General features: G+C 35.6%; 1 long non-coding RNA gene and 1 pseudogene across 1 annotated transcript in view; one reads left to right on the top strand and one right to left on the bottom strand.

Annotated features, from left to right (window-relative positions):
- The window catches only part of LOC109371389 (uncharacterized), a 38775-nt gene extending 17790 nt beyond the window's left edge, over nucleotides 1-20985 (bottom strand). Inside the window, exons 1-2 of the long non-coding RNA XR_002121866.1 lie at nucleotides 20869-20985; nucleotides 18399-18459 (exon numbers count right to left, since the gene is read on the bottom strand). This is a non-coding gene — a long non-coding RNA (uncharacterized LOC109371389). The remainder of the gene's footprint in view (nucleotides 1-18398; nucleotides 18460-20868) is intronic.
- On the top strand, nucleotides 5957-6404 carry LOC109371388 (60S ribosomal protein L32 pseudogene; annotated as a pseudogene).
- Nucleotides 20986-23427: the final 2442 nt, after the last annotated feature.

Here is a 23427-nt window from a genome sequence, read left to right on the forward strand (position 1 = left end):
GTTCTGACTATTCAATGAAATAAAAACAATAAAGTATTAACAGAAATCGTTTCAGAGACACAGAGGAAAATCTGATGATTGCTAGATGGGATGGGGGTAAATTGGTAACTACAATATGGCCTCAGGGATATAAAAGACAGTTTGGGGAATATAATCAATAATGTTGTAAGTATTTTTTAGGGGGGCAGATGGACTCATGTCTTGTTAGGGAGAACACTGCATGGACGATGTAGAGGCCTGACCACCGCATTGCACATCTGAAGCTGCTGTTGAATAATATTATATGTCAACTATAATTTAATACATATATAGTCATGGGATGTGGAACATAATGTGGGAATGGAGTAAATGGAATTCTAATAGATATGTATGATGTCGGGGTTTGGGACAGCGGATGGGGGAGGGTGTATGTCACTTTGTGAGGGGTGACAAAGATAACTATTACATTGTTCTGTACACCTGAAACTAATTATAATAACAACAAAAAATAAAAATGAAAACAATAAAGTATTAAATTCTATTCAGTGTATTTTTATTAACACTTTTTAAATTTGAGTTTGTATTTGAAAATTGTAACTCACCCCGGGAATATATCACTGTGAAACACTGGACCCAGTTCCCTGTTAGTGCATAAGATGGCTTATTCTTTAAAACTTCCAACAATACAGCTTGCTGCTCTTTGAGGAAAAGCTTAGAATGTGATAGCCAAATTTTTTAATCTGAATACACAAAATCATAGGAAATGAAGAGCTAGACATGTTATGACCACAGGGCAAATGTGGAAGGAATGTCAGGCTCAAGACTTGTGACTCTACAGTTTGTATCCTCAGAAGAGGGACCTATAACTGCTCTGAAAGGAAAGGAATAAATTCTATCATTATTAGTCTGATGATGCTCATTGGCTAGGGGACTACTTATTCTAGAAGAATACATTCATTTATAAACTAGATGTAGATAGAAAAAAAGAAATTGTCCTCTTGAAAGCTAATGACAAAATTCTGTTAAGTGCATACAATTTTACCGCTATTAAAATGTTTAACAGGCCTGGGTCAGATTAACATAAATGCATAAAGTGTTACATACTTGGTATACATCTCATTTCAATTTTTGCCCTTTTGTGTTTTTGGACATTGCATCCAATTTGGGTTAGAAATTCTTATCAAAGAATATGAAGATGAGAGACCCTATGATATCTTAAATGAAATGAACTTTCCTAAATTGAAACTAATGACTAAATTAATTCAGGTTTAAAAATGAAGAATAAAAGAACAATTTAGGTTAATTCCACAATATTACAATAGTCTCCATTAAAGAGAAAAACTATAAAAAGGAGGTCTAATTATAAACATAACATGTTTGAAATAAGTTTTAAAATATAATATGGTAAAAAAAAATCTTTAAAATATTTTTGTGCAACATGCAATCAAATCTAATCAGTTTGGCATTAATTAAGCTCTAATAATGTAGTTCAGTATCTCTCCTAAGTAGTGTGATCTGTTTCCCCTTCATCTAGGTCGATTTGTGCACATTATGGTGTCATCATAATTTTAAAACATACTGAGAAAATGACAGAGCTGCAAAATTAAAATAAATGATTAATGGTATTTTTTTTCATGTTTTGTACTAATAGGTATTACTGAGCCTTTAAATTAATAGAGCTGTCAAGCTCACGGGTATTACAGATCCAGCCATGAACCAAAATGGAAATTATATATTCCACAGACGCCTAAAGATGACACTTTGGAATATTTTAAATTTTAATTAGTAGGTGCAATTGTTTGGTTCCCCGTAACCACAGCAAATTAATTGGAAATTAGTCACAACCAATCCCTTTTTTAACAATCTGAAATGAAGAGATTGGTGCTTTACAACTTAGCATTCTTGTTTGGAGGCCAGAAAGCACACATGCAGTAAATTGCATTGTCAATTACAAAAACAACAACTGTTGTGAAATTAGGAAAAATTATGCACAGGTAAACAAAACTAATTAATGCGTAAGTAACAAGGGAACACACAAAATAACACCCAACTAAACACTAAAGTGCCAGTCTTTGAAAGAAAATAAAGTCTTTAGAAATGCAAATTTATTCAAAAGCATTTACCAATGAAGTCTTAAGTAAAAGGATGCTTTTAGTTTATGTTTTATTTAAACTGTTTTTGGAGTCTCACTACCACTCACACCTTAAAAAAACACACCCATCAGAACAGCAGTTAGTTTATTCAACTATATGTCAAGATGGCAGAAGTCTGTTAGTTAATTTCTATTCCTCTAAATATCAAGATTTAGAATCATTAAATAAAAAATAGTGGTATTTCCTTCTTTAGGACTTATGTTTATTCTGTATTTAAATATTAGACAAAATATAATTTCTATGCACATCAGAAAAATATTACCTTTACCTATGTTAAACATTTTCCAACTGTTAGTTTATGGGTTATTCTTTTTCTTTCATCACTAAAAATACAAATGTTCCGTACTGGTTGTTTTTTTTCCCCTCTCCTAAAGTAAGTGATTAGAGCAGCTTAAGATTCCTTGATAATGGTGTGTCTAAAAGTCAGCAAGTGTCAAGTTACAACAGCTGTGTAACTTTTAATGAGAAAATAATATTCTTATCATACTTTCAAAACAAGGCTAATTTCCAGGATATCAATCTGGTTCATTTAATATTATTTCATGCTATTTAAAGTTAATCAATTTAATGAAAGTGTCCTGGGAGATTCAAGAGTTAGGTAAACCTTAGATAACTTTCACAGCACTATACTATTCTGGATGAGTTTTAATATAATTTTCTATTTAGATAATTAATAAATATAATGGTATAATGATGCCCTTCTTCAATATGAGCTTATCTGTAAACCATCATGGGAAAACAATACAAGTCATTGCTACGTTTTCTGTAGCACTTGGGCTAAATCTCAAAAAGATGTCAGTTTTTGTCCCACAATAAAATAACATGGATTTAACTTTTTTTTTCTTTATGATTCAGGATAACATGGAAGTTAATCTAAACAATGGAAAAAGAGAAAATTCAAGTGCATTAATAAATAGAACAATACTTACTATACACCATAAAATAATTGATATTTTCTTAGTGCTGTTATAATGTGATGTATAGTAATTTTCAACAACCCTTCAAAGCTCCTTTGTGATTTTTAGATAGCCAGTTTTAGGAATAAAGAAATAGTTTCAAAAAGATTCAGTAATTCTCTGAAGACCACAGGTCACTGACATGAATATGAAACCCTGGTCCCTGGCCTTTACTTCTGTTTTCTACCTATTGAGATATACTTAGTTTGCATAGCAATTTTCCTAAGAAGTATTTTTCTCTCCCTCCTTATGAACATCCCATAAAACATTGTTTTCAAGGAGTGAAACATATTTTTAACTTCAGACTATATTGAATTTCTGTGAAAGTGCTAGGAAAGTTGACTATTTCAAGTTGTAGATGTCAGCTTGCTTAAAATAACATTTAAAATATTAAAACCTAGAATGGATTTCAAATAAAAAAGCTGATATACAGAAGTTTTAATAAATTGGTTGAGATTCTATAATAAAACAGTGGTAAGGCTGTAAAATTTCTAATCTGTTTTAGTTCTTAGGTCTGTGATCTGTTCATTTAGGTAGTAGGTAGGAGACACACTTACCATAAAGATAAGCACATTCCAGCTATTTTCCTACTTCTCAAATTCACCCCATTCTCCCCATAAATATTCCCATGCACTGTATGTATTTAGGCTTTAGCGGCTTCTTGTCAGTAAACAGTTCTATGCACAACTTGCCCTTAAAAAAAATACTTATTGTATCTTTAGCAATCAAGAGATATAAGCACATAAACTGAAAAAAAAAGAGCTATCCATCCAATACTATTATATTTTCTAAAGTTACATAAAATGCTCGTTTAAACGGTATTCCCAAATAGAAAAAAAATTCATGGTATTCAACTTTACAAGTAGTTTGAAAGGGCCATTTAAACAATCTTGGTTTATTTTTCTTCTCAACTGTGAGTGTCTTATCCTTTGTTAGGTGTGCTGTGGTTAGAGTGTCAAGGAGTCTCACTGCTCTGAACGCCCGTTTTACCCTTGTGTTCCTTTACTATGCATTACAGAAAACTTTAGAGTCTTTGTATTTCCTTCTCTAAACTTTTTTATCCTTAGGCAAATAAGCTTAATGAAGTGATGGCATGTTTGGGCGTAGAAAAACAAGTTAGGAACAGTCCCAGTCGTGTAACTCTTTGCTTCATGGCCTTGGACATTCATTTAATCTCATTTCCACAGTCTAAAAGCCTCCCATATGATCGCAGAACTTATTTGCAAAGTCTGAAAACATGTTTGTCTACAGACAAATTAACCTAAAAAACATAGACTCATGTGGTAATCCATACCATTACTGGTTTAAAGAAGTAACTAAAACTTAACTTTATCCTTACAGGTAAGTAGAAAAGCTATGTCTTTCTGGTCAATTATTTTCACTCAAACAAAAAAGGTAAATGCTGATTCAGCTGATTAAATGCAGGACGAAAGAATGGAAAACAATGACGTTTTCTCAAAATGGAGAAGATTGAAGACTCAAGGGTTAGGGCATTTCTCAGTCTTATTTAGCATTTTTGTAAGATATATGAAAATGGGGATTATACCAAGAAATCTCAAAGTTGGCAGACAAGCAATTCTGGCTAAATAATATGCCAAACCAATGGGGACAATTTGGCAGATATCAAAATGACCATACACAATAAAATCTAAGGAAAGTGGCGGCGTTTTCAGCTCTACCTTTTCCACCTTGTCTTCCCCACTGAAGACAACTCCAAACCCTGCACAGAACACATGGAACAGCTACCTGAGGATGCCGAAAAGCAAATGATAGCGGATGACTGGGGAACAAAACCAGAGCAGGAATTGCCACTGAACCAGTGACGAGTTTCCTGGTTTTCTTCCCTTCTCGCATTTCCAAGCCTGGGCTTAAACAGCCCCAAACCTCAAAATGTACTCCAAGTACAGATAGAAAGCACTAACAAAAGCCCTGTCTTTCTGTTTCAAGAGGTACAAAATTAGGGCCCCACAGGCCAGAGAGAGTGGGGAAAATGTTTTGTCCTATTTAACCCCTCAGTCTCTCCCATTCTAGTCCCCTGGCAATTCCATAGCAGTGATCAGTATCAACAACCTCAATGAAGAAAGCCCTTCTCTGACCATGGACCTAAAAGTGTGGGTGAACACCTGATTTTTTTTCTCTCTATCCCCCTTACTAGATGGTCCTGGAGGCAGATGCTATATCAGGAAGTACATGGCAGAGCAGGGAAACTAAGCCTTTATAGATTTCTAGCAGAAGAACAATATGAGAGCCCTGGGAGGCAAAAAACTTCAGGGAGATCCTGGAATAGATGTGGGCACAAGAAAGCTATTCCTTGAAATTGTATATGGCCTCATTATACCCCTAAGCTATTTATGCATAGATTTGACCTTGAGAACCATACTGACAATTTAGAGAACTGAATTATGGGGTAGCCCACCACCCAGGTTCCAGACAGGCCTATGGATCTTGTAAATGTAGGATAAATCAGAATAAAATTACAAAGATTTTGAAAATTGAACTGACATGGGAACCACAACTCTCAGGAAGCAGGTAAAAATTTGTGATCCGAGCCTAACTGAGTCAGGTACTGACTGAAATAACAACAACAAATCAACATTCCCAACAAGAATTGAACAGCACCCAGAGTTAACATGATACTTAAAATGTTCAGGATACAACAAAAATTTCTCAACAAATGGCGATCCAGAAAAATCTCAAAAGCTCCTAAGGAGAAGGATAGCCAATGATGTAACCCCTGAAATAATACAAGTGTTGAAATTATCAGACAAGAACTTTACAGCAGCTACTATAACCATGTTTCAAGAAGTAATGGCAGGTCTCTTCCTCTGAGCTGCCTACGGAGGTGGCGCTCATCTTTTACTCAGTATCATGGCTGCCTTCAGACCATTCGTGAAGCCCAAGATCGTCAAAAAGAGGACCAAGAAGTTTATCCAGCACCAGTCAGACCGATATGTCAAAATTAAGCGTAACTGGCGGAAACCCAGAGGCATTGACCATAGGGTGCGCAGGAGATTCAAGGGCCAGATCTTGATGCCCAGCATTGGTTATGGGAGTAACAAGAAAACAAAGCACATGCTGCCCAGTGGCTTTCGGAAGTTCCTGGTCTACAGCATCAAGGAGCTTGAAGTGCTGCTGATGTGCAACACATCTTACTGTGCTGAGATTGCTCACAACGTCTCCTCCAAGAACCGCAAAGCCATTGTGGAAAGAGCTGCCCAGCTGGCCGTCAGAGTCACCAATCCCAATGCCAGGCTGCGCAGTGAAGAAAATGAATAGACAGCTTGTGTGCAAATTGTGTTTTAATAAAACCATAAAACTCTTCAAAAAAAAGTAATGGCAGGCCTTGAAATAAAAGGAAAGATAGAGACTATGGGCTGAGAAACAGAGGATATTTTTTTAAATGGAATCAATTGGAAATTTTACAGCTGAAAAAATACAATGACTGAAATAAAAAAAAATGACTGAATGGGTTCAAGAACAGAATGTAGATAAGAGAGGAAAAAGCCAGTGAGCTTGAATATAGATGAAGATATTATCTAATACGAGGAAAAAAGAAAGAACAAAAATAAAAAATAAAAAATGAAAAACAACTCCCCCCTCCAAAAAAAAATTACATTAACAGACTCAGAGATTGATGAGATAATACACAAAGAATCCAAAAGGTATTACAGGAGTTACAGAAGGAAAGGAAAAAGAGTGTGGTGCTTAAATAAATATTTGAAGACATAATGGCTGGAATTTTCACAATTTGGCAAAAGACAAACCAACAGATTCATGAAGCTCAGAGAAACTAAAACAGAATAAGCTCAAAGAAATCCATGCCCAGGCTCATCAAAACCAAATGACTGAAAATTAAAGACAAATATAAAAATCTCGAAAGCAGCCTGAGAAAAATGATGCATTACACATTATGGAGCAATGATTCAAATGACTGGACTTCTCACCAGAAACCATATTATGTAAAGGCCACTAGGCAAGGTATGAAGTGGAATTAAGGATGGATCTTAAAATGCTTACAATTAAGTCAGAAGAGCCGGACGCATACATGCATAGTCAAAATACAGGACCTCGCATTGGGATGCCATTAGAAAGATATCAACAGACAGTCACAGGAGTACAAAGGATCAGGCAAATATTTCAGACAGATGGGGAGTTAAAAAGGCTTCAGGAGGAAATTGCTGCTAAGCTTGGCATTGAAAGAGGGATTTAATTTTATTTTTAGTGTACATGTATTTATATCCCATCGCCTTTCAGAAAGATTTTGATGTAACTTATAAAAATACATATATCCCAACAGGATATGATAATTAATTCAGGCAATCGAAGTAACAGGAAAAAAATAAATAAATAAACTACAGGTAAGACTAGATGAAAGAAATGAAAGCCATGGTTACTGGAGAAATGCTGGAAGGAGCTAGAGATTTGTTGGGAGCCTGCTTGGAGGCCAAAAGAGCGAGTCTATCTCTAAAACACAAAATAGGGAATGGGCATTTTAGGCACCAGGTTAAGCAGCGTGAGAGAACGCCTCTGGAACGTGGTCACTCTATACCATGGCAGGCTGACGTGTGCCTCGGGAGAATACTGCCATGCCATGACAAAGATTCTGAGCTTTATTCTGTGTGAAATGAGATGCTGAATTTTGAGATCAGGGAGTGATGATTACAGTTGTGTCGTTCAGTCGTGATTCTGGCAGTGACGCTATGGACGGCTGTGGGTATATTTGCATGCAAACAATACTGTATTAAAGGGAAAAATACGTAAATAAGCCGAAAAAGAATTCTGCTATAAATAAAAGAGTTATAATTGATTGATAATATTAGAGCTACATTAAGGCCCCGAGAAGTGACTGGCAGCAAAACGTCGTAATTAAGATGAAAGAAATTGGAGCCGCTGCCTACTCCACCTCTTACTGAGTGGCCGCGGGGAGGTTGCTTGACTTACCTGGCTTCAAACTTTATCTGTTTATTTATTTTTTAATTTATGATGTGGAAACCATAATAACTTGACTGATCTCTTAGGGTTGTTGTGAGGATAATAAATAATGAACATGAACACACACAACAGAGACTGGTACGTGGGAAACGCTCAATAAATATTAGACCTTGTTACCATGGTTTCCTCCAAAAATCTCCAGCATATACAAATGTCTTGAAAATTCACTCAGTCTTCATCTAGATAACACTATATTTCTGAGACTAGAAAAATGTGTATATATATATATATTTTTTTTCATTTTCTATCTTAATGACCTGGGATTAATTTGTACTTAGCCAATTATTCAAGATTAACACTTTAAAATTATGTTTTTTCCCCAATATTTACAACAAATGCAGAAATAAAAATTTTAATAGGTCCCAGAACACTATTCCTCTTTTTGATGTTTGCATTTTTGTACTGCGTGGGAAATATTCTCTCTGTGAAAACAAGTGTCAAAATGAAGATTAACTTCAGATAACGGCATTTTAGGACAAAGGGAAAAAGATCTAGTCTTCCTAAGAAGCAGAAGCTAAGCACGTAGTCAGTGTCTGAGTCAAGTAGATGATAGTGCCAAGGAAGGAAACTGGCATTGAAGTCAGAAAATAACATAGAATGTCCTACACCATGGAAATGGGTATAGCAGGAAGCAGGTCCTCTTATGACTGAAATGACCAAGTGTCTGCTCCAGGAATTCCAGGGATCAAGCCTAAGGCAACAAGACAACCAGGCTTGGCAAGGATTAGCTTAGTACCAGGTCAGGCCTGAGTTGCATGTTGAAGGTATTTAACACTGGAAGTTAAGATAGGGTAAGTAGGTTCAGGATCTTGACAGGTATTATACCAACAGAGGTATAAAAAAGGCAAAACACATGTAAATGCTTCCCAGAAGTTGCCTTGACTTCAGCTATACCTTCGATGAGTTTTCCTACTTTATCAGTAGTCATTTCACCATTTAGCTTATGATCTGTTCATGACTTCCTTCCCATTATCTACCCCACAAAAGGAAGTTCAGGAATTATCTGTCTTAATTGTAGATGAAGCACCCAGAGTGATATTGCATTACAATCTCTTTGGCATCGCTTTTCATAAAACAATCACAAGTAATAACTAATATATGACTATTAATACTTCAAAGTACTAATAGAATGTAGCCTGTATAATGTGTAAAATGAACACATAATCGCTAAGGCAGAGGAAAGTGGCCTGAAGAAGTTTAATCCTATTATATCAGGAAACATACAGATTAAATCTTTTAAGGTTGAGAAAGTATTTCTTCTCTGATACATTCAGATTCCTTGCTTTGAGAATGTAATAAGATAACTGAAAATAACTTTTACATGTATTTATATATATAAAAATAAGAGAACGAATTGCTAGCCAACGTACATTATGTTCAGAAAAAGGAGAATTAGTAGAAAGCATTTCTTAAAATTGTTACACTATCTCAAAAATATTGGGTTGTCGGAAAAGTCATGATACATTTTTGCAACAAAAAACATAGAAAAAATACATCATGACTTTTCCAACAGCCCAATATTTAAGAAACTCACAGAAAGGTAACGAAATCATGGTGGCAGACCTCAATGACTTTATGTCTACCAAGAAGCTAGGCAGATAAGTTGATCATTTATTTTCTTTAAATTTATTTTTATTAAAGTATAGTTGACACACAATATTATATTAGTTTCAGGTGCAAAATATAGTAATTTGACATTTATATACCTTATGATGTAATCACCATGATAACTCTTGTGTTAGAGTAGAGTTAAAATCAGGCAGCACAATGTCTTCAACTTTGATCTTTCTCAAGATTGCTTTGGCTACTCAGAGTCTTTTGTGGTTCCATATATATTTTAGGATTATTTGTTCTAGCTTGGTAAAACATGCCATTAGTATTTTGATAGGAATTGCATTGAATCTGTAGATTACTTTTTCATTTCTATTTGCCCAAAATTATTTTCCCATCCCTTCACGTTCAGCCTTTGTGAGTCTTTTGATCTGAAGTGAGTCTCTTGTAGGCAGTATGTAGATAGGTCTTGCATTTTTATTCATTCAGCCACCCTATGCTTTTGATTGGAATATTTGGTACATTTACATTTAACGTCATTATAAACAGGTATGTACTTATTGCCATTTTGTTAATGTTTTTTGGTTGTTTTTTTAGTTCTCTGTTTCATCTTCTCTTGTTCTCTTTCCTTGTGGTTTGCTGTTTTTCTTTAATGTTATATTTAGGTTCATTTCTCTATTTCTTATGTATCTTTCCTAGGTTTTTGGTTACCATGAGGTTCACATTATACCTTGGTTTGCAAGCATAATTTGTTCCAGAAACAAACAACTACTTGTATTGCAAGACATTGTTCATTTACCACATTAAAATGTATTAGAAATGTTTGTTCATCTTGAGGAACACTCACAAACCATGTTACTTGCAATCCAAGGTTTTACTATATATCTATATCTATATCTATATCATCTCTCTCTCTCTCTCTCTCTCTCTCTCTCTATATATATATATATATATATATATATATATATATATATATATATTTAAGACATAGGTGTTTAAGTTCTAGCATTCTAAAAGTGTTATTTTTACTGCCTCCCCCAAGACTTATGTTTTGATGCCATATTTTAGATCTTTTTGTTTTATGTACCCCCTAATTACTTATTGTAGTTATAGTTGATTTTGCTATTTTTGTCTTTTAACCTTCATGCGAGCTTTTTAATTGGCTGATCCACACTGCCTTTATTATATATTTGCTTTTACCAGTGAGGCTTTTTTTCTTCCACATGTTTTCTTACTTATGGTTATGGTGTTTTCTTTGGCTTAAAGAAAACTCTTTAACATATCAATTAAAGCTGGTTTAGTGGTAATGAACTTCTCTAGTTTTTGCTTCTCTAGGCAACTATCATTCCTTCAATTCTGAGTAACTTTATTGGGTAGAGTGTTCTAGGCTTTAGATTCTTTCCTTTCAGCACTTTAAATATATCCTGCCACTCCTATCTTGCCTGCAAAGTTTCTGCTGAGAAATCTGCTGATAGACTTATAGGGTTTCCCTTATATATGACTATGTATTTTCCTCTTGATGCCTTCAAGATTCTCTTTATTTTTAAATTTTGTCATTTTAATTATAATATGTCTTGGTGTGGATCTCTTTGGGTTCATCTTGTTTGGGAATTTCTGTGCTTCCTGGACCTGGATGTCTGTTTCCTTCCTTCCCTAGGTTAGAAAACTTTTCAGCCATTATTTCTTCAAATGAGTTTTCTGCTCCTTTCTCTTTCTTCTCCTTCTAAAATCTATATAATGCAAATGTTAGGATGCATGATGTTGTCTCATGGACCCCTAAACTATCATTTTTTAAAATTATTATTTTTTCTTTCTTTTTGCTGTTCTGATTGGGTGATTTCCACTGTTCTGTTTTCCAGGTCACTAATCTGTTCTTCTGTATTACCTAATCTATTATTGATTCCTTCTAGTGTAATTTTCATTTCAGTTATTGTATTCTTCAGCTTTGGTAAGATCTTTTTTTATATTTTCTAACTGTTAGTTAATGTTCTCACTGTGTTTTCTATTCTTCTCCCAAGTTTGGTGAGCTTACTTACAACCATTACTTTGAATTCTTATGCAGGTAAATTATTTATCTCTGATTCATTACCTTTTTTTCTTCTTTTTCTCTTTTATTTGGAACATATTTCTCCACCTCCTCATACTGTTTGACTTTTAGTGAATTAGATAAATCCCCTACCTTCCCCAATCTTGAAGTAGTGGACTGGTTTTGGAGAAACTTCTGTATAGATGTGTGTGCTAACAGCTTTGGAAAGCTGGCTAGAGCTGAAGTGAGCTCATGTGATCCTAGTGGGCGAACACCCTGGCAGACTGGCTTGCCATGTCTGGAGCAGGTTCAGGGTGAGGTGTCCAGGAGCTTGCTGTGGCAGCTTTGCAGGGTGCCTAGAGTGTCTGGATTGAGCTCCCACCTGTGCTACCTAGATGGAGGGGGGATGTTAACAATGGTACTACTTGGCACCTCAGATCTTGGAGAGTTCCTGCAGTTGCCCACCTGTTTGGCAGTGACTTGTGGTTAGTAATTGATTTTTTTCATTTATAGTCTAGGTAGTCTTTATTTTTTATTTTTTATTTTTCTTTTAAAATATTTTATTGGGGAATTGGGGGAGGGCAGCAGCATTGGGGAATTGGGGAAGGGGAACAGACAAGCTGCTGTCCTTTTGTTCTTCAGTCTAGTTGTGGAGGACGTCATTTCACTGGCCCATGTTGGTATTATCATTGTGCTTTTACCGGGTGAGGCAGATCGGTTGCTGGCCACTGGACAGTCTCTCATGGTAGCTCTTGGCAGCTCACGCTGGCTGTCAGCCACTCACGGTAGCTTATGGCATCCCACTGCAGCTTCACTGCAGCCTACGCCATCGCCTGCAACTCACAGAAGCCCAGCTCCAGGTTGAGCTGTTATTCACCATCTTAGTGGTAGAGGGTGCGGCATCACTGGCCCTCATGTGGGATCCAAACCGGGGCCCTGCTGCTCAGAGCTGGCATCCCAAGCCAACTCTTAACCAATGCTCCACTCGGCCAGCCCTAAGTGGCCTTTAGATTGCTATTTTATCGCTTTGTCCCATGGCAGGTGAGTGTGCACAGGCCCCTCAGTGATATTCCTCCCTACTGCAGGTTACCTTTTCAGAGTAATGTTCCCTTGATTACCACGCTTCCTATCCTTCTCTATGTGGCCTCTCTCTCATTTTTTTTGCAGCAGTTGTTCATTCTGTCCTCAGTGATTCTTCAGGAGGAATTGCTCTATATTTAGGTATATATTTCGTGTGTCTATGGGAGGAGGTGAGTTCAAGGTCTTCCCATTCCACCATGTTGGGCCCCAATAAGCTGTTAATTTCAATGTAATATATTATATAAAGCTATGAAGCACTGAGGCTGAACTATTGGATTAGTTGAGATCAGGGATAGTGTGGAGGAGTGGAGAAAACGGTGCCATTCCGAAAAGGCTTTATGGAGAAAGGGCAGTATGAAACGAGTCTCAAAAGATCAGTTATGTTACTCATCTAAAGAAAAAGAAAAGTTTATTTGGACAAGAGGGAAGTGTATGAAGTGATGAAAAAAGAAGAGATGATATTGGTGATACAGGAAGCTTGATTAGAATTATATGTAGTGTGATCAACACATATGGTGAATGTTTGAATAAAAAAATATTATAGTAAAAGACAGATTGCCATTAATCCCTCAAAATATTCCCCATCACTTTGAACACACTTATCCCATTGTTCTTGCCACTTTCTAAAGCAGTTCTGGAAGTCCTCTTTCATGAGTGTCTTTAGTTGTGCTGTTGTGGCTGCCTCAATGTCCTGAATTGATTCAAAACGTTTACCTTTCATGGTCATTTTGACTTTGGGGAAGAGCCAGAAGTCACATGGTGCCAGATCCGTTGAATAAGGTGAATGAGGACACACCATAACGTTTTTATTTGACAGAAATTGCCATATTGGAAATGATGTGTGACATGGAGCATTGTCATGATGGAGGATGAAATAAAGATACTCATGGAAGAGAACTTCCATAACGGCTTCAGAAAGTGGCAAGAACGATGAGATAAGTGTTTGAAGTGAGATGGAGTTTTTTGAGGGGGATTAATGGCAATGTGTCTTTTACTGTAATGATTTTTTTAAATTTAAACATTCATCGTATTTTTCAAACAGACCTCATTGTATTTTTATCAGATAGAATGTAATTAAATCATTGTAAGTAGAAGAGTGGCATGATGAGATTAATGCTTTATAGTGGTCATTCTAGTAGATAAGTGAAGAATGGATTTAAATAGAAAAAATGGTCATTGGGATAGATTGATGTGGTTATTGCTGGGAATGGGAGAAAAAGAAAATGGCCAAATCTAGGACACTGGTAGTAGGGATGGAAAGAAAAGAAAATATTTCAGAAATATGTCATATCATTAGATGGGCATGGTAATTGAATGTGAAGATATGGAGATGTATAAGATGGCTCTCAGATGTCTAGCTTAGAAAACACTGGATGCATAACGGTAACTAACTCAATATTGTAAAGGGAGGAGCAGGAGTTTTGGAATATAACAAGAAGTCAGTATTTGGTGGGTGGGAAGGAGAAGGAGGGAGGCAGATGATGAGTTCATTTTGGTTATATTAAATTTCAGGTTCAGTATGGTCACTCCTCACTTAACAAAACTTTACTGGGCACCCATTGCTTGTAATAATTAGGTGTGGGAGGGGTGCATGTGCAGATACAAAATAAAATCTGACCTAGTCTATGATCTGCTGTGTCTTACTGTTTTCCCTTTCTCCTCTCAACGTTGCTCTTTTTTTTCTCTCTGTGATAGGAACATATTGACAAGAGAGTCAGTATGCTTGACATGCTCAGAGGAAGGATTGAGGAGAAAAAAGATAGAGAGGGGAAAGCAGGCTCTGAAGTCCGGCCTAAAGAAAGGCTGTTTGTGAACTATTTCAATATGAAGTCTTCTAGAATTGTCTTTTTAGTTTGATATGTTTATTAAGATGGCTAATAGCTAAATAATCCATTATCTGTTAACTCAGTGACTATTACAAAACTGTAAACACAAGTGTACTTAATAAATGTCTGTTAACTACTTTAGTGTGAGATCATTTAAAAGGTCATAAAACTAATTACAAAGTATATATCTGACAAGTTAATTTTAAACTGTTTGGTTTTTGCTTTTCATTATATTTGAACTCAGGATTGCTGAAATTTATAAATAAATATTATCCTATTTTTTTATTACGGTAAAATATATGTATCAAAATTTATCATTTTATTTATTTTTAAGTATGCAGTTCAACAGCATTAAGTACATTCACACTGTTGTGCAAACATCACTACCATCTATTAATATTTCCAAAACTTATATTGCTTTGATTTTTTTAAAGTACTAATTGATGTAAGAATCAAGACCCACTTATTACCTGCCTTCCCATTTTATATATTCCACTTAGAGAAAAACAGAACTTCTGCTGTGCTCTAAAATTATATCTAGAGCAATTCCTGCATAAATTGAAGATCAGCTTATGGATATTTAAATCCAGCAAAGAATTTTAACATTCTACCAATTCTTATGTTCTGTAAGAAAAAACATTTTGTTATTCAATTGAAGCAAAGAGCACTTTTTAGTAAAACCATACCAATGCTATGAATACTAAACATTCTCTTCAGTTGAAGTGAAATTTAAAGTTCATAACTCCATGTGGTTCTAGGAAAAGTGGAGCATGCCAAATGTGAAATAACAATAATGAGCTATAGTCTAGTACAGTTCTTGGCCCACAGTAGACAGTAATAAATGTTTTAAATGAATAAGAGAGTTTACAAGGATAGAAAATTAAATATGAGATATAAAATGTATTATTAATTTAACAATTGTATAGATCATGATAATTAATAGGTGAAATGAATGTCCAATTACTAATTGAAAGAAAACAATAAATGTATCATTACAAGTCCTGTATGAAATAAGTTAAAATTACTCTAAAGCATGAGATTTTAATAGATGTATACTTTTAAATGCTGGAGAAAGGCAATATGCAATTTATCAAAGGCCACACACATTGTGTTACAAGGATGGCCTGGGGCCTTTTCATGTTGAGATCTACAGTAGGGAGTAGCCATGAAGACTGCAAACAGTGGAGTCAAGACACCTGATTTGTTTCTACCCTGTCACTTATTATCTGTGTGGAATCAGGCAAATTATTTAATCTTTGTCTGCCTCAGTTGTTTTATCTGTAAAATAAAAGTAATTATAGGGTTTTTCAGTGAGAATTGTGTCAGTATAGGTCAAGTGTCTCAAACTGTACGTGGCACAGACTAAAAGCTTAATAAATGTTAGATATTATTATTGCCATTGATCCTTCTTGATTTAAACCATGGCACAGAAACTAAATTTGCCTTTTCCCTGAGAAGAATGCAAAAGAATATAAAGTATTAATGGAAGGTGCTTAGTTTCATTGTCTTTAATGTATTTTCTTGTGACCCTTGCTGATGAAACGTGACCTTTATAAAAGACAAGAATAATGCTACTACCACCACCATCACAACCATCACAACCACCACCACCACCAGCATTGCAACTACCATAACTATTATATCATCACTGATAGCACCTCCACCAGTTCATCATGACCACCATTACGCCCATCACCACCGCCACCATCATCATCACAACCACCATCATCACCATAAACACAATTCACCACTATTTTTACCTTAATGATCATAACCACTGTTGCTCTCAGCACCATAATCTTAAACACCACCATCATCACCACCACCACCACTCACAATAGCAACAACACCTTGAACCTCCATAAGAACATAAATGTGAACTTTGAGGTGTCATTGGGAGAGTGACTGATAACAGATAAGATGTGTCTGGTAAAAAGAGGAACAGGAAAAATTTTAAAGGGTATTTTGAAGCATGTATAGAAATAACAAAAAGCAAAAGAAGTAGCCAGTCTAAAGTAATTTTTAGACCAATTTGTTTTACATTATTATTATAGAATTAATGGATATCAGGAATGAACCAAAAGTCATATGTATGTGCTATATACAAAGACTGAGCCAATAGCTTCAACATAAAATCACTGGAAAGGCATAATTAAAGCTCCTTCTTATAGGCTCAGCTGTGCTGTCTGGAATCTGTAGCTAAAGTTGTTTAAACTAATAGTTAAGAGAATAGGCTTTAATCAAAAGTCCTGGGTTTGAGTTCCATATCTAACCTTGAGTAAGTTATTTAACCTTCCAAAGCCTTAGTTTTCTTCACCTGAAAACTGGTGATAACCATTATTTAGAGTTTGTGTGAATATTTTATAAATACTAATATGATACACCATGTCAATTATACCCCAATTTAAAAAATACATGTAATAATTAGCACAATGCTTATACTTAATTTAAGATTAAGACCTCCTTGTCACCCCCTAACCAGTTTCCCACCCAATCTTAACTACACAGTAAATGGCACCATCAGTCATAGGTAAGAGCTAACATTGATTCCTCTCTTTCTCTCACCCCCGCACCCCCCACCCCAAGGGAACTCATTAACAAATTCTTTCTGTTCGAGCTCCAGAATATAGCTCAGATCCATCCATTTCCCTGTCACTCTCCTTGCCCAGGCCCAGCCTACTCTGATAGATCCTGTCTCCCAGCTGCCAGTCAGTACAATCCATTCTCCCTATAGCAGCCAAGGTGAACTTTAAACATGTAAATCAGATGATGCTTAAAGCCTTCAGTAGCTTCCTATTATACTTAGAATCAGATGCTAAGTCTTTACCATCATTTTAAATACATGATCTGATCCCTGTTCATTTTTCCTGTTTTATCTTTTACCTCCCCCCACCCCACCTCTAGAAACTGTGGTTACACTATTCTCCTTACAGTTTTTTTTAACACACTGAGGTTTTTACTCTTCTTTCAAAGCAGTCTCGCAGATTCACTTATCTAAAGTAGTATCCTCCATACACTACCTAGTTCCTCTTCATTGTTTTGCCTTATTTTTTCATGACTCTTGTAACCTGCAGTTATATTTACTATTTAATTAATTATTTAATTAATTAATTAAAACTCCTATTATCAGGATGTAAGTTCCTTGAAGACAGTTACATTATTGACCATGGTGTATTCTGTATTCTGTTATTTCAATGTTCTATTATTGATCACGAGCTACATTAAGAACTATATTTCTATTCTTAGTGCCAAGAGCAGAGCATAGCATATTTTTGAAATGTAATAAAATATTCACTATACAAATGGAAAAAGAAATTTTGGAGGTATAAATGTTTGACACAAATAATACCTCATTATGGAGAAAACAATTATAGGAGGAGCTTTTCTATAGAGAAAGAAGCCCTTAAAGCTCCAAATGGAGGTAAAATAATAGATGGGTAATAAATTCAGGGAGACTTTTTTCTGAAGGTCCCCTAAATAATTTTCTCATAAGCGGTTCTGAAATAAGTACAGGAAAGGTTAAGAGAAACTTTATCAAGTTTGTTCAGTTTCAGAGTTTATAAGCAATCTATGGTATTTAAAGGTTACATTTAGGCTAACACAAACATTCCAAAGCTAAATCATTGGCCAGGGCATATAATGCCTAAATCCTGAATACAAAGTCTATGCCACAAAAATAAGAAAAAGCAAAACAAAACAAAAACAAAAACAAAATGAAACAAAGCAAAAAATGGTGCATAGTTATAGAAATATGTGATTGGTTAGTTATAGGAACATATAATATCCGGAAAGAAAAAATGAAACTGATATAGCATATCAACTACTCTGTACTCACTGTACATGGGGTCTGCATCCATGGTTCCCCATCAATCTGCATTGGTAGAGACTTGCTAGTCCTGGAAGAAAATATTTCATTTTAAATATAACACAACAGACTATATGTAAAGTATAAGATGATGGGTACAGGGAATGCAAATATGGTAATAGCTGGGCTTAGAAGTTATCTTTCCTGAGAAGGACTTCAACTCTTGATTATTAATAAATAAATACCCTAAAAGGTACCTTGGTCACAGGAATGTTAAGAGCTCCCTGATAAATGTGGTGATATAAACAAAACTTGTGATGCCAAATGAAAAATGTAGGGTTCATGTTTAATGATAAAAATCAATTTTCTTACAGCCAAAAGAGATGCCTTGTTTTCATACAAACCCATGTTGTAAACCACAAACCTGGAAAAAAATGTGTTTGGTGTCTCAGACATTCCAGTATCAACACTTTCATATAAATAAAAGCAATTATATGCATGCTATAATCCATGTTTGCACATTAGGGTCAAATACACCTTTTCTTTTTAACAGGTAAATTTTTTGGAAAATGTTTCTTGACAAGGTTCAAGTTTAATACATATAAAAACTTAATTCACAGTAATTCATTATTTAATTTTATAGAAACACTGATGCACTTTAGTCCATGAAAAAAATTAATAATGTTTCAATGGTGTTTTCATTGGGTAATTTGCCCAGTAGATACCTCAAGGCTTCAGTAAACTAAATTGAGTGTGAAGCCGATGAGAGAGGATAAAATCTATATGTTAGAATTGTATCATTGGTCTCAATAAGAGAGAATCTAATCTTTTTTTTTGTTTGAGAAGGCAATGCTTGTTATTAATGAGTCCAGACAAACTCTAATACTAAAAGTAAACAAAGTCAGAAAAACATCAACCACAACAAAAACACAGAGCAAAACAAACAATTGCAGGCCAGAATCCCTCCTGAATATAGACATAGACATCTACAACAGAATATTAGCAAAACAAAGTCACTAGTGTATTTTTTAAATACAACACCACAACCAAGTGGGTCTTATCCCAGGAATGCAAGGCTGGTTTGACATTCCAAAACCAAACAACCATATTGACAGTCCAAAGAACTAAAACCACATGATCCTATCACTAGATACAGAAAAAGTATTCGGCAAAATCCAGTAAAAGCCCAAGCTCACTAGCAGATGAAGGGAACTTCCTCAATCTGATAAAGGGGCCTCTACAAAATCCTGCAGTGATCATCAAATTTAATGGTGGAAAACTGAATGTAGGTGGAAAACATGGAGGAGATAGTGGGAGACACAGACATGAAGCTGCAGGAAGGAGCCTTTTCTGGTGAATGCCCTAGGTCTGGAAATGCACTGGTCTTCCCGCAGAGAGTCACCTTTTCTGTGGCCATCAGAGGGCACATAAGAGACACTGCAGAGCCTGTCCTCCTTGGCATGAGACACAGCTTAGAACTACTTGTTCAACAGGGGTAATAATTCATCCAAATGAGTGTCTTTCCCTTAGGAAAAGCCAATGTGCATCCAGCTGGCCTAGCAAAGGATCCTAAAAACACTTCAGTATAGCAGAGCCCTCACACTCTGTCTTCCCCTGAGACTCCTTGCTGGTTAAATGTACACTCCTCATTAACCATTAGCTCCCACAGCTCTGCCATCTCATAGTGTATGAGATGTCAAGGTGATAGACGTGGGTTGGAAAAGCACTGAAGTGGGAGTTTGAACCATCCAGTTCTATCTAAGAGTAGTATTCCATGTTGGCATGATGAATGTGGACAAATTACATGGCCTTTCTTAGGCACAGTTTCTGCCTGTTTAAAAATAAAGTAACTATTAATCCACAAAGTGGTTCTGAGACTCACGTAAAATGTCATATGGGTTATAGAATGCCCAATATAATTACTACTATGAACTATTTACACCTCTTGGGACAATACCCTCCTGAAGCTCACCAATAACAATGAGCATCAATGTATATCTATCCCCTATATGCGTATATAGGTTCTCAAAGGGCTAAACCTTCCTGGGAAAACCAAGTCGAAATAAATGTGCCCTGACTAAAGGTTGAGGGAGGATCTTGGTGGCCCAAACATCTCAGAGATGGTGTTTTATGGGTTTGTTGGCTGGGTATCCTGGAGGCCCTGGTTAGAAAGTGAAATCCACCTCCCTGGGGCCAAGGAGGACCAGGCTTACCAGGGCCCATGGCTGGCTCTCTGACGGGGGCTAGAGGAATATGCAGGAATTGCCTGGTTCCTGGCTTGGGCTTATGTACAGTTGGAGAGAATCTAATTCTAATGAACCTGATAGGTACTAGTTAACCAAAACTTCGTAAAATCTTCATTATTTTGAGATATGTCAGTATTAATCATTGATAAATTGACACACAAATAAGACACATGTTATCAAGGTCATGCATACTTTTAATTAGTGTGTAGTGATGCCATGTCAACCCCCTTTGTCCATTATAGAGAACGAGTTACCTGATGACCACCGAGGAGCATTGAGCTAGCCGCCTCCCAGCACTTTTCAGTCCTGTGTATATTTGCCCCATCTCCATGGCTCCTTCTAATCCAACCACCTCTAGCAGCTGATCACTCAGATCTGAAAGAAAAAAAAAAAAGCATTGTAAGTTATAGTACATACGCATATGTGTACAATTTAGTGTCTTTAGATATTATGGAGATGACAAATGAAGGCTACTTCATGAAGAAAGCTTCTCCGTCTTGGATACAGAAAGTAATGAAAAGATGGCCTACTTATGAAACTCTCAGTTTAACTAAACCTTGAGGTGCTGTGGGAAAAGATTTGCTGTCAGCTTATTCTAAAACAAAAGATTCTGAGCCAAATAATGCCAAAAAAATATACCAGTAGTTTTTAACATCAACAAACTTAATGTTATTCCACATGTATATATGGAACATTTATACATCCCACATCAGACATTTGGCAGCAAATAGACATTTCAGCACTATAAATAAAGTATGAGGATATGCTGTCAAACATGATTTTATTACATTACTCAAATAAAAGACCTAAGAGATAATGAATTAAAGTTTCTCATTTTGGAGATAAGAAGACAGAGTCTCTAAATCACTGAGTGAGTGGCTTGTCCAGAGTAACTTCATGCAAAAGTTAAAGAAACAATATTAATTTATTGAAATGTTTTTCTGATGATAAGGAACCTACCATCAAAATGCTATTTGGAATAGACTAGATAATTACCACAGTACAATCATTACTTATTTTTTAACAGAGGACAGTAGAAAGAGGCTACTAGTAATAGGCATTGTTTGTTGAGTGTTTACTAAGTGCTTGTCAATGGACTAATCACTTCCCCTCATTTGCTTCCATCATCACATTTGCTCCCCCTAAGAACCATATTAAGAAAAATATAATGATTCCCACTTGTAGATAGAAAAGTTGAAAATCAAAGAAGTTAACTAATTTATTTATACTTTCATAGTTAGGTAGTGACAGTGACAACATGTAAACGCAACCACTTTGATGCACAACTACTATGCAATATTTGATACATCAGCCATATCAAAAAGAGAGACTTTAAAAAATGATAGAAACATTTCTTACAGAGGAGGAGTGGTTGCACTGTGTAAGCTTCAAGGTCCCTTGCCAACCTGAAGATTTTCACACAGCCAGAAAGCAAAGGTTGCACGCACGTCAGTCGAATCCCATACAGCCTAGCCCTGACACATAGCCCATCCACTTACCTATTGAGCTAAGAGTGCCTGGATCCTTGATTTGGAGACAAAACTCTAGCCGCACACATATGGTCCTTTTCTATTTTAATATTCTCGTGAATTGTCAAATGTAAATAAGTAGTTTAACATTGTTTTAGTAGCAGAAAAAGCTGGAGGTTGTGGCACAGAGTGGGAGGTAATCATGTAATTGCTGGTCATAGCTGAGGTTCTACTTGTATGTTTTGCATGGTCTCCATTTTGTACAGAAATCCTTCACTCCCCGCTAATAAATCCATCTTAGCATGGAGTTCAGAGATGTAAATGATACAGTTTCTGTGTAGTTCAAGTGTGTGGCAAATAGCACTTGGAAATCCCAAAGTTTGTTAGGCTCATGATCACTAGCAAATTTAATAAAAAACCCTTAGAAAGTCCTTTAATAGAAAGTGTGACCAAGCCACTGTATTTTTTTAAGTAAACTGATTAAAAAGAAATTATTTTTTAAACTTTAAGCTATAGTGGCAGCATGAAATTTTTCCAAGTAAACATTATCTTCTAGCTAGAAAATCAATTGTTAACAAGTCATAATAAGTTAGGGCATTCACCTTGCTGTTCTAAACCCTATTTAGACTTATTTCTCATGAAACTTACTCTGTGTTTCTAGTTTAAATTCATGTTGCCAAGAACAGATGGACAAGGAGTGGAAACATATTCTTTCAGCTGTAGCCAGCACTAAAATTTGCTTGGCTCGCTAGCCTGGGTGTTAATATACGCATTTCTTAGATATATGTCAACCAGAAAACTATACTGTGGCAAGCACTAAAACCCCAGATGTGTGTCTGGTGGTGTTCATTAAACAACAAGGTTGAAGTTCATATGTAGTATTATATATTTTGCATTGTCTGATTCTTAAATAGGTGAAATTTTATACTAATTTTTGCAATGATCCAGTTGATAGGAACTATTCCACAAGAAATTAAACACTTTCTCACAACAGAGTTAATCTGTGAGCCCTAACTTTTCCATGAATCACAGGGATTGTCTACATCCACACCATATTGCTACTGTCTATCACCCTCCATTTTTTTTCTTTTTTCTGTCTTTTCATTTGTTTTTGTTTTCTTCCTGGCAAAAATGCCCTGAAACTCAAGTCTATCATTAATAATCAGTAATGAAGATATTTCTTATGGATTTAGAACACCCAGGCTTTCAAACTTTCATGTTCTTGCTAATACAAAGAACTATATAGAAAGAGTGGACTATTTACTAACTATGATAAAAGTACAAAAATGCCATATTCCTTCTAATTAGGTGTTTAGAAAAGAAAAATAAAAAAACAAAACTCTA

This window comes from Hipposideros armiger, unplaced genomic scaffold (genome assembly GCF_001890085.2).
Source record: "Hipposideros armiger isolate ML-2016 unplaced genomic scaffold, ASM189008v1 scaffold_568, whole genome shotgun sequence".
Lineage (NCBI taxonomy): Eukaryota > Metazoa > Chordata > Mammalia > Chiroptera > Hipposideridae > Hipposideros > Hipposideros armiger.